The sequence below is a fragment of the Diabrotica virgifera genome, chromosome 6 (assembly GCF_917563875.1).
Source record: "Diabrotica virgifera virgifera chromosome 6, PGI_DIABVI_V3a".
Taxonomy (NCBI): Eukaryota; Metazoa; Arthropoda; class Insecta; order Coleoptera; family Chrysomelidae; genus Diabrotica; species Diabrotica virgifera.
This window is the reverse complement of record NC_065448.1, coordinates 98,781,442-98,795,475: the sequence shown is the minus strand read 5'-3', so window position 1 is coordinate 98,795,475 and position 14,034 is coordinate 98,781,442. Positions and strand designations below refer to the sequence as shown.

At 32.6% G+C, this 14,034-nt stretch overlaps 2 long non-coding RNA genes across 4 annotated transcripts; both read right to left on the bottom strand.

Moving 5' to 3' along the window:
* Nucleotides 1–322: 322 nt before the first annotated feature.
* On the bottom strand, nucleotides 323–4,104 carry LOC126886648 (uncharacterized). 2 transcript variants are annotated; one of them, XR_007698733.1, is made up of 2 exons: nucleotides 2,894–4,104; nucleotides 323–604 (listed from the first exon to the last, which is right to left on the bottom strand). It is a non-coding gene; the product is annotated as an uncharacterized LOC126886648 (long non-coding RNA). The 2 variants fall into 2 exon arrangements; XR_007698732.1 differs by having other exon boundaries at nucleotides 3,833–4,104.
* Nucleotides 4,105–8,714: 4,610 nt separating this feature from the next.
* LOC126886650 (uncharacterized) lies at nucleotides 8,715–10,613 on the bottom strand. Of its 2 annotated transcripts, XR_007698735.1 has the most exons (3): nucleotides 10,536–10,613; nucleotides 9,770–10,360; nucleotides 8,715–8,896 (listed from the first exon to the last, which is right to left on the bottom strand). It is a non-coding gene; the product is annotated as an uncharacterized LOC126886650 (long non-coding RNA). The 2 variants fall into 2 exon arrangements; XR_007698734.1 differs by having other exon boundaries at nucleotides 8,715–10,360.
* Between the last annotated feature and the right edge of the window lie 3,421 nt (nucleotides 10,614–14,034).

Genomic DNA, 14,034 nt, shown 5'->3' with positions numbered 1-14,034 from the left:
GACAGAAAAGAGTGGTGTACATTTGTAGAAAAAAATTTAAGAGAGCTTGTACACCTCGACACCTTCGGGTATAAGAGGTTTTCGATTATGTATGCATGTTAATTATAGTCAGAACAAAATTATATCGGGCACCCCTTGTTTTTTATAATTGTTACCATACTAAATTACATATCCAATAATTTTAATCCATTATTAAACAGATCGGTGCAGATCGACATTATATTGGATCCTCTACTATAAATAAAAGATCCAAAGTACCAACAATACTGTCAGTAGTCTTAAAATATATTTATTAAAACATACCAACTGTAGAAAAATAATATAACTTATCAAATCTGTTTATTTAAAAAATACAGCTACTATTTATAATTATTATAAATATGATTTATACGTAATCATTTGATTTTAATTTCACACTATCACTTTGGACGGTTATAGTCTTTCTGGCATTATTCGAATTTCACTTTTATCCAATTGCGGTTGCAACTCCAATAGAGTCATGTAACAGTTTTGTAACTTGATTTGTGGACGTCCGTGAGAGCGGTTGCAACTCCACTGGAGATTCCTGTGGCAGTTCTGTACTGGAAACTGTGTCAGAGAAATCCTAAAAAAATATTTTTGTTAGATTCCAAAGCCACAAGAATAATGGAAACATATAGCAAAGGAATTTGAAGCAAGATTGAACTTTCCCCATTGCTTCGGTGCCGTTGACGGCAAATATGTGCAGAGTATTCTACCAAATGGGCAAGGTTCCTATTTTTATAACTATAAAGGATTTCATAGTATGGTTTTGATGGCAGTTGTAAATGCTAATTATGAGTTCATAATATACGAATTTGGCGTGAATGGGAGAATTTGTGATGGAGGTGTTATAGAGCAAACAATATTTTACAACAAATTAAAAGAAAATACATTACAAATTCCAGTCTTTGATCGCCTCAGTGGTTCAGATAAAATGCTTAGTGACGTGTTTATTGGTGTTGAAGCTTTTGCCTTAGCTCCACATTTCTTAAAACCGTTTAATCAAAGAGAATTAACAAATGAACGCAAAATATTCAATTACCGCCTGTCAAGGACAAGGCGAGTTGTAGAAAATGCCTTTGGTATTTTAGCTAACAGATTTTGAATTTTCCATACCACTATTAATTTAAATCTAAAAACTGTATATATCATTGTCATGACATATTGTGTACTCCATAACTTTTTGAGAATTAAATATGCTTCAACCTATACTCCCATTGGAAGCTTAGACGTTGACAATAGGAATGGTTTAAGAACAGAAGATTCTAATCTCATTGATATGCAGAGATAACATTATATAAGTATTTCCAGAGACGCCAAGCAAACTAAGGATAAACTTTTTTTATGGTATTTCAATAATGAAGGTAGTGTACCATGCCAAAATAGCCATGGTGTAATTCATAATATAGTTTAATTATAGAATTTAATTCAAGTTCTAAATATTGTGAACGTAGATATAGTTTAATAAAGAAATTTTTTTAAATTAATCATGGTTTTTAATTGATAGAAACTTACAAAATACCTTTTCAGGTAGATATGATTATTCCACAAACGCAAATATGCAACAAATATGTGTGTCAAGTGTCAACAATAGAAATAGCAGGAAATTTCTTAGACAGTTAGAAATTCGATTAGCATCTTTTATTTCGACAAAAATTTGGCATCCATGCCCAAAATTCTGCTTAAATTTTTGTAGAGAGTAGAAAGACTTCCGGAGTGGAAATTGAAACACCAATCAGTAGTAAATTAAGAAATGCAATTTTCTTTACACCTACAACAGTGGCTCAATCCCATATGAACATAATACTACATTAAATATGCCACAAGAAAACAGTGTCAGAACTTAGCAGAAATACATAAGTTGATTAATTATTATATTCTATTATTATAAGTATATAAATTTTTTTTGGCAGTAGTACCCCAATATTGGAAAATTAAATACTAAAATGGTAAAAGAAATTTATATGATTTAAAAGAATTCTCTATTTTAGAATGAACTAAAAATATAAAAATAAAATATTGCCTCTTTTAATTTTTCAATCATTAAAGTGTATGCTTCATTCTCTACTTTTCACCTTCCATAATGCATGCCAGCTCAAAAATTTGTACAACTCTTCAATTAAGAATAGGTTTGCAATGCTTCTAATATCACTCATTTCGACTGTCCACCTTGAAAACTTTTGCCGGACTGAACTTCTGACCACACTTCAAGTAAAACTGCACAGGTAAAATCTTCAGCATGTTGACGAGAGTACAGGCGGCGCTTGGAGGCTTACATGTGATACCGTCTTGCTGCTCTTACCTGCGCAAATGAGTCTCTGCAGACATGGTCTCAGGCAAAACGTAGTGTGTAGCCAGTGTATTATACTACAGACCTCAAGGCTCTGAGGATAGTCAGCATAATTTAGATTGCTCAGATTTCTGCATTATCATTATGAATGATATATGTACAACGTTATGCTGTCATGACATTTGCAAAAAAAATTGTTTGTATTGATGGTACCTATGGAACTAATATTGGTGAAGGCGTTGCTGTGACATACATGATTTCAAATAGAATGAATACTACAATTTCTACCTAATAATATCACTACAGATATGTTTATGAGAGATATAATGGAAACTTTTTATAACGGATGGACAGCAGTGATAATGTGACAGCTGTGTCTAATCGATTATTTTGTTCCTGGCACATTGATTGTGCCTGGAAAACTAATCTAACAAAAATTTCTGTAGTTGAAAAAAGAATGGAAGTATGTATACAAGTGCTTGAAATTTATACAAAGTACTTTAGAAGTTAACAACTTTTAAATAGATTTGTTGAATTTTCCAACTGGAGAATGATTCTGGTACTGTTAAATTTTATGAGTACCTGAGTAAAAATTATAGTTTGAATACTAAGTCGGGGTTCTACTGTTATAGAAAGGAATTACTAACAAATACAAATATGTACTTGGAGAGTATGCACAGTATTATAAAAAGGTGAAACAACTAGATAAAAGCATGCATAATTTGACACACTACACTCGAGATAAACAAGTGGAAAGACTAATTCAGATAACAAAAGGTTTGTAAATATGTTTTGATTTAATTTTGTCAACATTTTTGTGGCTTTCAGGAAAAAGGACTGATTGATTGACTGCCATTAATTGTAGCCACAAATTATAAATTTGATATTGAAAGTGTGGAAGGAAATGATGAATTTAAAAAATGGATAATTAAAAATAAAACAAACTCAAAAATATGTACTGTTACAGAGAAACTGTTTAATGTATGTTATCTTGTCAGCTACATACTATGTAAAATATGCTACCATTCCTACTCATGTACTTGCCTTGATTATTTTATTAAATTCAATCAAATCTTTAATTCAATCAAATATTTGCCAGCACATTCACTACCTTTGTATTACATGAGTCACACTAAATAATTAAGTTCCAAGCAGTGATATTTGGGAAGAACTGGAGTCTTCAGCACCTACGCACACATCAAAAACCGAGGGATAGATAGAAATTACATGAGATACTATCTGCTCAGCACTGTAAGTAATTGCATTAGGTCAAAAATGCAACAGTGAAGATATTTTAATGACAGCCGTTAATCAAATTAAAGCTGTGAAAGCCAACAAATTTCACGTTGATCCAAATATGAGACTTGAGAAAATTCAGAAAGGGTGAAACAGGTGTCATTTTCTACCAAGAAAAAGACAGTGTCTACGTCTGGTAAACTATTAAGGAAGCCCAATATCGCAGAGTCCTCCAATTTGAATGAAGTATCCTCTAAATGGTATGTATTTGCATAATGCCTGTACCTATGTGTTGTGAGTACACAATTAAGTAATCAGCAAACTGCATGTCCATTTCTTGTTTAAGTTCACCATTATCTATAAATAGTTTTTCGCAGATTTTAAAACAACAAAACTAGAACAACTTGCAACAGAACAACTCCTCTATATTCAATGAAACAAGAATCAATTCAATTTCAATATACAACTCCTTGTATACAACACAATAAAACACAAAACATAGGTTAGGTTAAATAAAACGGAAATGTCAAAACAAACTACAACTTCGGAATGGACTAAATACCTATTACCTATACTGTGTTTAACCGTGTCTTTTGTTTCCAGTTCCACTTCCACTTCTTTTTTTTTGGCTTGCATACAAGTGCATCTGCCAGCACATTTCTTTCGTGTTGCAGTTGTCTTGCTCTTAGCAATACTGCAGCACTCTAAAGACAAACAAGAAGATAGGCCATTTCAAGACTTTGACGTTTATGACACTAATGGACAGCCTAAGTCTGACGTCACAAATGTCACAAAATTGGGAGGAGCTTATATTGGCTCCAAACAATTTTGTTTGTAACCTTAAATGGTCATAAGGAATTTTTCATTTATGTGCTTTGTGTGGCAAAATAAGACTTCATTTAGGTATTTCGTTAAAGAAACGTGTTAATTAAGAGATTTTTATTCGTTTTTGCTCAGGTGGTTTTTATTCCTTAGTGATTGAAAATAAACATAACCTCAAAACTGTTTACATTCTAATCATTGCATTAAATTAACTCACCTGGGCAAAAACGAATAAAAATCTCTTTTTTGGCACGTTTCTTTAACTAAATACCTAAATGAAAAGTCTTATTTTGTCACACAAACCACGTAAACAATAAATTAAAAATTCCTTAAGACCGCTTTACAGCTTGCAAGAAAACTTGCTGCAATACTCTTGCATGCAAGACTTTCATGCATGTCAATTGCATGGTCTTTTACAGCTTGCAACCCGGCTTGCATGCAATTTGAAATTTTACCCTTAACCTAACTTATAAACTTTTGTTTTTTTTTTAATTACTTTATTGCTGTTTATTTAACTTGGTAAATTTCGAAATGCCAAGACTATCAGAAATAACCAAATATAAAAGGAAAAAGGCGGTAGCAGCAACTTTAAGTATTATTATTACTGCAGCCAGCCTTTTAGTCACTAATTTAGAACACCGAGATCGGAGCTGGTGAGTAAGATCTTAGTTGAACAAGAAGAGGGGTAATAATGTATCTCCAACAGAATTTATCCAAGTAGATGATGAAAATGACTCTAATTTTCTAGGAATGAATGTACATTTTAATAAACCCTTGGGAAAAATTGAACAATTACAAAGAAATCTATATTTCGAAATACTATTTCTGCGAAACACAAATTAATTATTACCCTAAGGTACTTAGCTAGAGGAGAGAGAGCTTCCGTAGCTTAATATACAATTTACAATAATTATAGAATCTCAGAAAGTGCCATTTCATTATTCATTCATTTCCATCGTTGATATATTTCACAAACAGAAAACAGCTGATCGGCATGTATTCGTGAATCCGTGTCGTCAATGACATTTGATATTGTGGAAAAATCAAATTCCCCTAGACTTGCATGAAAACTTGCAGAAAAAATGGCACCAAACCGATTATCGCGCAATTGCAAGAAGTTGCATGCAATAGTCAACTGACGACATACTGCGCATGCCTTTAGGCAACTTTCTTGCGTCTTGCATGTAGAATTGCAAGCTGTAAAGCGCTCTTTATGAGTGTTTAACATTATAAACAGAATTGTTTGGAGCCAAATATAAGCTCCTCCCAATTTTGTGACGTCAAGACTTAGGCTGTCCATTGAAAGCTGGAAGGCAAACATTGAAATTATTTATATTTGTACCGCATTGAGTTTCTTAAGTTTTTTACGTTTAATAGTTTTTTTATAAAATAGTTATTGTTGTTATAAAATAGTGGTTTATATAATTGTTTTTATATAATAGTTTAATCGTTGTATAATAGTTTTTTATAGTTGTATTTTCCGAACATTTTGCTGTTGACTTCTGTAGCTTCTAGCTGTAGAAGTACTTTAACGACTGTATTTAGTTGTAAGCAGTGAATAAATAAACATAAGTAAATATTTTCAAAAGCTTTTGGTATATAGATCCATTTTCCCTCAAGGGGTATGAGTTAACCTACAGTAGAAAAAGTTTTTCAAGGGTGACAACATGGACAAATATAGTTACTTACATGGACATAGTTTTTTTTTGTATTTGGAGCTTAGTAATAGTTTTTACACAGGTCAACAAATGAAGGCATTCAAGAGTTTAAATTCTTACAAATATTTTGAGGTAGGATTTGTATATAATTGTGGAGCTATAAAAATAAATAATTTCATCATAGTGGTTCACCCCAGATATCTTAAAAAATGGACCTTTTAAAGAATTTGTACAGTCGGAAAAATGAAAGAATACCCATGAACGGTCACGTCAAACAGGTACAATCACATATTTTGTATTTGCTGTTCTTTTTCTATAAATAATAAACGATATAGATTAATTATGTTAATAATATGTGATCGTTCATGGGTACTCTTTCATTTCTCCGACTGTACCTGCAGTGAAAAAATTTCAAGAGAAGAAACTGAGAATCTGCCGGAAGAGGTGAAATGTTTTTTGATTTTAGACAACGCTCCTGCTCATCCCTCTGAAAATATTCTATGATCAAAACATGGCAACTTTAGTTGTATGTTTTTGCCAAAAAATACATCGCTTATTCAGGGGCGTCATTTGGGCGTCCAGGGGGGGCATTTCCCCCCCCCCCCTGGCCCTAAAAAATGACTGAAATTTACAAAAAATACATCAATATTCATCATAACATCATATATAATGTATTGTATATATAGTGCTTGCCCCCCCCAAATAAAATTTCAAATGACGCTCCTGCGCTTATTCAACCCATGGATCAGGAAATAATTTTAGCAACAAAATGAATATATCGCAGAAAGTTTTTAGATGAAGTAATTGTATGATGAAGATAACACAGAAGATACAAGAGGGCAGCATACTTTGCAAAACTTAACTGTTACAATTTGAAATCAACAATTTGTTAAGTTTGCTACAGCATGGAAAGGCAGTTATTAAGGGGTTACATAGGTCTTGCGGGTAGAAAAAGTGACTTTTTAAAAAAATTATATCTTGGAAACTAAAAATTATTTTTATTTATAATTGGAACATGTAAAAGTATAGTACACTCAAAAAAATTTCAGCCAAATATATTCATTTTTGTAGAGTTGACTGCAATTTTTCGACAACAGCCCTTTTTTGTGGTGAGCAGCATAACAAGTCCAGTCTCATCTGAAATTTCTTGTAGTTTATACCTCTGGTTAGTGAATGAACAAAGATTTTTTTATTAGATGAGGTCATTTTTGTTTTATCAAAAAAAACTACTTTAAAAATGAGAAAAATTGGGGTCAAAAATGTGTTTAAACTTATGTAAAATCTTCAAATTTCATTTTTTTTAATTCCTTCGTTCATTTACTAGCCAGAGGTATAAACTACAAGAAACTTTTTGATTTCAAATGAGACTGGACTTAGTTTTGCTGTCCACCGCAAAAAAACCTACAAAAATGAATATTTTTGGCTGAAACTTTTTTTGAGACTACCTTAAGTACTATACTTTTACATGTTCCAATTATAAATAAAAATAAATTTTAGTTTTCGAGATATAATTTTTTTAAAAAGTCACTTTTTTTACCCCTAAGACCTATGTAACCCCTTAAAAAAATGTTTGATGGCCAAGATGCATACATATATTTAGAAGGAAAGTTCCTAATTTCTGTAGTATAATACATAATACCGAAGAGGAAGTAGCTCTAAGCGGACTCCACTTGCGATTTGTAGTCGTGAATATTGAACACATTCTTTCAAATAGAAGTCAATCCATGATTATTTAGTTACAAATGGATTGACTTGTATTTGAAACAATGTGTTCAATCTTCCTGATTACAAATCGCAAGTGGAGTGCGGTGCTAATAACACCAAAATATTCCATATGAAGGTACACAGACATTGAAAAATTCCTGGAATATCCCCGAAAACACGTTTCCTGAACATCCCAGGAAAATCCTGTGTCAGCATTTTAAACATTACTTGAATGTCTTATTGGAACATTCCATGAATGTCCACGAATGTTCTTTGGACATTCAAAATATATTTTGTAGACATTCCCTGGATATACCAGAAATACAGTGATGAGCGCTCTAATAACCTGCAAAATAGCACAAAAGATGGAAAATTATTAAGTAGTGAGATAAAAAGAAATGAAACTAGTCGAGCTGGGAAATTTAGCGATATTAACTTATACATTTAGATTGTATTGATTGTGTACCACCTTCAGACGTATCAGACGAGTTTGGAAACTACCACTGTCACAGTTTTAGTTGACATACTCCTCTGATATGTGTAAAGGTGGGAAACAATCAATATAAAATAAAATTTAAAGGTTAATTTCGCTAAATTTCCCAGCTCGACTAGTTTCATTTCTTTTTATCTCACAACTAAATATGTTGCCCGTCTTTTGTGCTATTTTGCCGGTTATTAGGGCACTCATCACTGTACATCCTTGCTGATGTGACAATACCTCCTATCTGTTTTTTCATGAGTTTTGTAGGAGAGATGGAAAAACATGTTTTAAGGTCACCTCCTGTGTTCATATGTAAGTTTTGACTTGTTTTGTAGTTCATAGATAGTTTAATTTACTACAAAACAAGTCAAAAAATATCATATGAAAACAGGTGACCCTAAGACAAGTTTTTAGTCTCTCTTACGAAACTCATGAAAAAACAGATAGGATGTATTATTACATCACTGACGATATGTGGCCATACCAATTAATACATCCTTGATAAATATAAACATTTTTATTGAACAAAATCTTTTCATACATTTTTTTAATGCAATTTACTGATATTCCTAAATATTTCAAAAAAATGTGTCACATTTGCTTTGTAAACCTTTCTTTTGCCTTTCGTAGCCACATATTCCGTTTCCTTCCTGGGTTTTTGTAGACCACTTCTCTCAGCTGATTCTAAAAAAAATAAAATAAATGGTAATTTTTCAATCCTTTACAATTAACAATCAGAAGAAATATTTACAGGTAATAATATGCATAAATAATAATATTTTGTATTTTGACAATGACGTCTGATTTGGAAGTCGAAAGATTAATAAAATTATTTTTTAAGTTAAATTGTGGCTTATTTCCCAATTAGAATAGTTAATTACAAAAATGCCTCAAATAACTAGCTTCAGAACAATAAATAATTCGTTTCATACAAACATTCGTCCAAAGTCAATTATACCTGTAGTATTTCCATGAAAAGATTCTTTAAGTGAATTTTGCATAGTTTTCTTTAAAATATCTCTATCAGGCCAGAACACAAATTTTTTTAACCTAAGACACATTATATACAAAGTATTTTTGAAATAAGTTGATACCGGGTAGGGTGAAATACTAAACCTATATCTCAAATCTTTATAATCTAAGTTTAAGCTTAGTTTAGCTAAAGTAAGCAATACTTGATCACTTGGTGACAAAACAGTATTTTGATGGTATTTGATAAATGGTGTAATATACTTTAAAGCTATTTTAAAAACATTGTAATTTGCTAAACCAGTATAATTTTTAGTTTTGGCATCATCATTTTCTATACTTTCACAAGATAAAGCTAATTTCTTAAGCTGATATTTAAAATCCTGTGTTAATGTTAATGACATAAAATGTATTTGTTAATTTTTCCATTGTAATATATGTTTGACTATTTGGCAAAATCTTGTCTTCTACTAAACTAACTTTTATACCAAATAACTACTATCTACCACTAACTATCCACTGTTTCTAAATCTACTAAAGTAACAGTAATGTATCATTAATGAAAAATGTGTAAAATCATAGACCTACCTAGTATTTGTAGAATATAAGACAGTCCAGTGTCTTATAAATCATTTCAAGAGGAATAAAAAAGCAATTTTTTCTTGTAGGTACCCTTTTCTTTTAATTCTCCTTTGGTACCTTAATTCCCATTTTAGATTTTGGGGAACTCATTTCATTGTGTTTATATACCCCATATTTATTGAAGGAACCCAATCTGGATTGTTATTATCAGTTAAGTCGGCTGGTTTTCCTACAAGATTAGACTGTTAACATCTTCAAAAATCGTTAATGTTCAAATGTTGTAACTTACCAGATATAAGATGATTACAGGGGAATTTCCATTTTGCTAGTAAAATCTTTATATTTTATTGCATTTTACCATTGTTGTTGTCTCTCAGATGATAACTATAACTTATTTAGTTAAATTGGTTCAGTTTTGTGCTTAGAATGTAGCACTGATGGTAAGTGGTAAAAGCTAACTTTATCACGATTACTTTGCATTTCACACTTCAAAACACAACACCAATGAGGCATATTATCTTTCTAAATTAATACTTCCAGAGAAAATGTTAAATTAATCTTTGTACAACAACTAAAATGATCTAAAACCATAAGAACCTGATCAGGAGCGTCATTTGAAATTTTGTTTGGGGGGGGCAAGCACTATATATACAATACATTATATATGATGTTATGATGAATATTGATGTATTTTTTGTAAATTTCAGTCATTTTTTAGGGCCGGGGGGGGCAAATGCCCCCCCCCCTGGACGCCCAAATGACGCCCCTGAACCTGATAGAATAATATTCAATGTTTGCCTTCCAGTAGCCATATTGATTTAATTTTGACAGCATCTTGGAACGGCCTATTCTACGCTTTTTTTTGACAATTACTTAATATGATAGGTTATGTTTCGGCTAACGGATTTTAGTATTTTATTTCCTGTTTCTTTATTCTTAAATATTAAAATCATTGCTTTAGACGTTCATAATATCTAACAAATTTATACGTATAGAAATATACCCTGTGATGAGAGATGTTAGTTTAGACAAATAGAACAACATAGGGATAAAACTCTTCTCGCTCCGGGGTAACGGCAGAGCTTTCACAACCCGAAATGTTACCTCGGTTAGACTAGAACTCAGGAAAGGATAGGATAAAGAAATATGGGACAATTGAGTTTGTATTTCACAAATTGACCTTGTTAATATTTAAATGAGTAACAATTAATTTTAGTTGATCAAAAGTTAGATTGCAAAGAATATCTTGTATATTAAAACTAACTGGGACCCCTAGTTTTTTTAGTTCATCTCTAAGATCGAACTGTGTACCTTTTCTTATGGGACATTGCAAAAGAATATGGTCTATATTCTCCTCTCTTCCACATTCACAGAATGGATGATCTTTTATTTTTAGTCGATATAGATGTGATCCTGTGCAACAGTGCCCTGTCCTCATCCTTATTATATTAGTCAGGTGTCTTCGGTCTATATAGGGAAATTTTTTAAACCAGGGTTTATCTGGAAATGAGGGTTGAATTCCAGAATACCATCTCCCTTTAGTCTGTGTCTGTGATTTCCAGCATATGTCATGTTCCCTCCTTATTTTACTTTTCAATATTGGCCAAACATCTGTGTAGTTTATTTTCATACTTTGTGGGACATTAAGTACTCTCCCAATATTTGCCAACTTATCAGCATATTCGTTTCCCTCTATTCCTGAATGACCGGGGATCCAGCACAATTTATATTTTTTGTTATCTGAGTTTGCCTCTACTAATAGCTGTTTCGTTTCTAATGTGGTATGATCATTATTTGCATTTATGCCAACTTTTGTTAGTTTCTGTATAGCACTTCTGGAGTCGGTAAAGACAATACAATCAGTAATACCTCGATTCAGACATTCCTTTACCCCCTTGCCAATAGCCACTATTTCTGCTGTGCATATATTCAATGCTGATGGTAATCTAGATGAGTATGAATAGTTGATATTGGGAATGTATACACCGTAGCCTGTCTCTGCTTCCTTAGCATTCCCACTTTTTGATGCATCAGTATAGATAAATAGGTAGTTTTCACTTAATTTCTCTGTTGCTGCTTTGAATATCATATTTTGATGATGATCTGACTTGCTGATTTTTAATTGCACTGTGGGAAGTCGTGTGTATTGTATGTCCATGTTGAACGAGAAGCAGGGTATCACATTTGCTGTGTGAATTATACTTTTGTATGGTTCTAGTTGGTCAAGTGCCTCCACTAGGTATGGTCTCTCTCTTTGTTTCCAATATCCTATCTTATAAGTACACGCTTGTTTAATATCTTTGATTACCTTTAAAATCGGATTATCTTGAATGCTGTACATTTTTGTCATAAATTTCGTTGCCAACCATTTTCTTCGAAATTCTAGTGCCATCTCTGCAGTTTCTGCCAGCAATGCTGTTGTAGGAGTTGACTTCATGCATCCGAGGATAACCCTTAGGGCTTGAAATTGTACTGTATCTAGCTTACGCAAGGTGTTTTTGTTTGATGGTTTTATGAATATGCTGCCGAAGTCCAAATGGGATCTCACCAGACCATAATATACCAGTAGTAAAGTGGCAGGGTCCCCACCCCACCAAACTTTCCCTATTGCCCTCATTACGTTAATACCTTTAATAGCCTTACTTCTTATGTTTTCTATGTGGGGGTTCCAGTTAAGGTTTTCTGTGAGGGTGACTCCTAAATATTTAATTTCTTTTTTACGAGGGATGATCTGCTGATCCATAACGATTTCTGGATATATGTAGCTATTACTAGTTTTTGCAAACCATACTACTTCACTCTTGTTTACTGAAATAGAGAAGCTGTGTTTCGCTAGCCATTCACTTATGTCTGCAAGAATTAAATTTGATCCTATTGCTGCTTGGATTGGGTTTTGATGTTTGTTTAGCAGAACTAGATCATCTGCATATGACAATAAAATGCATTCCTCTGGTATTATTTCATAAATCGAATGTATATAGATGTTAAATAGTAACGGACTGAGTGGTGATCCTTGTGCTAAACCTTGTGTTGTAAAGGTCGGACCTATGAGATTTTCTTCCTCATCTTTGACATATATTTTCCTGTTATGAAGAAGCTTGAATGTAAGGTTAGTTAGTTCTATTGGGAGATTTAAATCTAACATTTTTTTATAAAGTATATAAATGTTTACATGATCATAGGCGGCTTTTATATCTAGGAAAATTCCCAACACACTTTTATTCTCTGAAAATGCTGCCTGAATATTAGATGTAAGAAAAGCAATATTAGTCTGAATTCCTATACCTTTTCTAAACCCTGATTGGAAGCTGTTGAATGTATGGTTATTTTCCAATATCCATTCCAGTCTGTTTTTAATAAAGTGTTCCATTATTTTGCCTACACATGATGAGAGGGCTATGGCTCTATAACTATCTACGAGTTGCGGATTTCTGGTAGGTTTGAGAAACGGGAGTATTATTTGTGTTTTCCAGCTCTCAGGAATCTCTTTTCCCTCTAGTGCCTTATTGTACATATGAAGTAAGCTTTTTAAGGCTGCCTCTGGTAAATATTTGATCATTGAATAAGTGATTGCATCAATGCCCGTTGCTGTGTCCTTTTTATTGTTTATACCTTGTTTCAGTTCACTCATGGAGAAAGGATTCTGGATGCTGTTGTTTGCCACTATCGTAAATTCTGGATCTATGTTGCATACTGATAGATTTGTTAAGATACTTTCACTGATTTGTGTGTTGGGTAGTTTTTTTTTATACCCCTGTTGTGAATTATAGAATTTTTTAACTGTACTCCATACGTAGCTCATATCGGAGTTTCTATTTAGCGTTGCACAGAACTTTCTAAAACTGTCTCTTTTTTTCTCCCTTAGAAACTTTTTTGTTGCTGCTATCATTTTTTTGGCATGGACATAGTTTTCAACTGTGAATTGTGTCTTGAGCCTTAAAATTGCTTCTTTTCTGTCTCTTATTTTTTGTGAGCATTCCTGATCCCACCAGATGCATCCTATTCTTCTCTTTGTTCGATTTTTCATTGGAATAGTCATATTGGCTGCTCTCTCCATTGTTTGAATTAACTCTCTATATTCCAGCTGTTCTATATTTGCTGTTCGGTTTAATATGTCCTGGTACTCTTCCCAGTTGGCTCTTTTATAATTTTTCATTCTCCGATTGATGTTTTCCGGATTAATGTTTATGGAATTTTGTATAACTAGTTTTGTGGGGTAGTGGTCACTGAAGCCCAGGTCGTGTATTACTGTCCAATCACATTTGTGGGCT